The following is a 3,350-nucleotide window of genomic DNA, read 5'->3' as shown; positions in this document are numbered from 1 at the left end:
GCTAACAGTGTTATGCACACTACTGTAGTAACATGACAACTGGGGCATGTTTTCTTGTGATTCTCCGTGTTGACTGATTTGGGTATATGGAGAGAAATTAATTATATTTTCCTCAGTCTTTACATTGGCATTGGTCTTGTGCAGAGATGGCAAAAGTACACACATCCCTTACTTAAGTAGAAGTACAGATACTCATGTTTAAAAATACTCTGGTAAAAGTTGAAGTACTGACTTAATTTTTTACTCAAGTAAAAGTAAAAAAGTATGTTCTTAGTAAAAAGTAGCCATTACTACTACCTGCTTTAGCCTGTATCCATGAACAACACAGGCAGACAAAAGTGAGTTACATTGTTAATTATACTGAAATGCAAACAAGAGTGAAAGTATCATTATAATTCACACCTCACCTAGTTTACCGGATGACAGATTAATAGGCCTAGTGAAAATATTATAAATCATTACTGCTCAAATTGGCAACTTTCTAGATAATCCTATTCGCTGGCTTAAACAATTTGTGCTAAAGACTGAATATTAAAGTGTGTGCCAACAGCACGAACAGCACTAGCAACATCCCTTTAACAAAACTGAAAAAATTGGAGGGAAAAACTTTTTGCCGGTGAGTGTATATGTGTGTTCTTTTTCTGGTCAAAAAAGATGCGAAGTGTGAACAATGAACAACATCTAACTAGCACGCTAGCAAAATATGAATTCATGATAACATTACAGACTTAGCAAACATAGAAAATAGACTATAATTACGGAAAACATTGACCTTGCTTATGACAAGAATTTTTAACACCGACAATTTCAAACATCTCCCGAATATATGGCCATGGGTGATTAGGAATGACTCACCTAAAAATCGATAAACCAACAGGCTTCTTGTTTAAAAACAGCGCGCATGACAAAAAATAATACAGATTAAAGTAACAAGTCTGGTTTGAAAATGTAAGAAGTAGAAAGTACAGATATTTGGTTAAAAGTGTAAGAAGTGAAAGTAAAAAGTTGTCGGAAAAATAAGTAGTGAAGTAAAGTACAGATACCAAAAAAAATCTACTTAAGTACAGTAACGAAGTATTTGTACTTCGTTACTTACCATCTCTGGTCTTGTGTAGTGTTTGGTGAATTATTGTATAGTTGCACTTTTGTGTGCTTCATTTACAGTACTCTAATCCCTGAGAATTAGACTTGCTAAAAGTGTTTTAGGTTAGCAACAGCAGTGTGTAAATGGTTCAAAAATATTACAGTCATATGAAATGTGTGTGTTTCGTATGGTAACAAAATATTGTTTTTAAAAAGTTGTGGATAGTTTTGACAAATGCGTTCCATTTTGCAAATGATCTGAAGTGTTGTGCTTCTTTGGTGTAGTGTTGTATTAATTGTGTGTAGTGTTTTGACAAGCCGGGCCCTGTTTTCAAAATTGTGCTTAAGCAATCGTAAAAAAACTGTAAATAGTTTTGATAGTCAGAACACACAAATACACGGTAAGAAATATATTTTATTTTTATTAAATAAAAGTGTCTTTTAGATCTGCAATGTGAGTGTAAAGCAGGAATTGTGCTTGTAGTTTAGCAGAATTGGTTCAGGGGGTTGGTGAATGAGTTACATGTTATGGCCATTGTGTCTCAAGTACCAATATTTGTGTGTAAACAATTGAGAAAAACTGTAAAAAATGAGATTTCCTAGATCGCTACATGCTTGAGGATTGTCAAAGAAGGACACAACACGACTCTTAGATTCAATATGATTTTATTTTTTTAGGAGAGAGAGAGAGAGAGAGAGAGAGAGAGAGAGAGAGAGAGAGAGAGTCTAGTATGAACACTGATCTTGTCTCTTGAGTTCTCTAGTAACTGTTTGACTGTTATCTTTGTGTTTGGCCTCACAGCTCACTGAGACCACTGAGCTCCACTCCTGCTCAGAGAGAGTCAGACTGCTGCTCCAGCTGTACAGACCGTTCTTCTCCAGGAGTCCAACACTGCTGTCCTGAGATCTGCTGCTCCCGTCCACCTTCCACATCACACTCCAGTCTGAGGGGAAACCCTTGTTGAGCAAACACATCAGTGTTGCTGTTTTCTTTGTGGAAATCTCTTCACTGGAGGGCGGCAGGACGCTCACTGTAGGACGAGTGAAGCCTGACAAACACACAATAGTCACAAAGTCACAAACAGCTTCAGTCTCTACATGATAAACATCAAAGATCAAAATAATAAAATAAAACACGTTTTAGTTTTGGTACTTTCTAGTGACTTTCATTCATGTTGATCTGAATGTTCATACAGTTTGCACACTTTTTAGAAACACTTTTACAATCAAAGGAAAACAAATGTTAAATCATTAATGTAGAAACATAGAATCTTTATGATGTATATTCATTATAAATATAAAATACCTGTAACATCATCAGTTTATAAAATAGTCATAATTATAATTCAAATATTTGGTTATTAAATCTAAATCTCTCTCTCTATATAACAAATGATGTTTTATTTCAGCAATGCAAGCTTTTATCAATTGTATTTCACACGAAAAAAATGTACTATTTAAAAATGATGATCCAAAAAATATAGTAAATTGGAAGTTGTGCAAATAATACAGTTTAATCAATAAGTTGAATCCATATTAATACACACATTTCTTTCTTTCTTTTCACGTTCATTTAATAAATCATTTAATTTTTTTACTCACAATTTAAAGCAGAAAAGAAAACTCAGCGGCTTTGTTTTAAAAGTTCAAAATGCACTAGAACACTGTGCAAATGATTAAAAGTGATTTATTAAACTACATAAATATGCTGAGACGGTCGACTCATTTTATATTTCATAGTTGATCTTTATATTTAAAAGCAGAAATCTGTTGTATTATATTATTATTGAATTATTTACTTACTGCCAACATCCAGTCTGGTGCCGCCGCCGAAAGTCCACCACAGTGATACAAACTAATAGAGCGACTGTACAAAAACCTCTGAACGCTTCAGTAACTATAAACACATCACAAACACATCTCTACACTTTATCACACATCAAACACATTACATTTCATTTTATTGTTTGTATACGTCTTAAATATGAACATATTTTAAAAAGTGAATATACAGTATTTATATATATATATTCCCGTATGTATAGAAAAATTACCCCAAACTTAAACGTCACAGATGATTCAGTGATGCTTTATAGTTCACTACTGAATGCTCATGTGATGTTTGCTTTAACAAGAATATTCCTCTGAATTTACACTTACAGGAGATTCATAAGCTCAAAGTATGATGGGACAAGGAACAAAGTCATAATATGATAAGAAAAACATTGATAGATGTAAAGAGAACCGATAAACTTTGTCACTCCTCC

The 3,350-nt window shown here is 33.6% G+C and overlaps 1 gene segment (V, D, J or C); it reads right to left on the bottom strand.

Annotated features, from left to right (window-relative positions):
- Nucleotides 1-1,737: 1,737 nt before the first annotated feature.
- Nucleotides 1,738-2,922, bottom strand: LOC306890737 (Ig lambda chain C region-like). The segment is given in 2 exons: nucleotides 2,887-2,922; nucleotides 1,738-2,132 (listed from the first exon to the last, which is right to left on the bottom strand).
- Nucleotides 2,923-3,350: the final 428 nt, after the last annotated feature.

Source organism: Barbatula barbatula, assembly GCF_947034865.1.
Source record: "Barbatula barbatula genome assembly, chromosome: 25".
Classification (NCBI taxonomy): Eukaryota; Metazoa; Chordata; class Actinopteri; order Cypriniformes; family Nemacheilidae; genus Barbatula; species Barbatula barbatula.
Note: the sequence above shows the minus strand (reverse complement) of the source record. Positions and strands in the feature narration are given on the sequence as shown.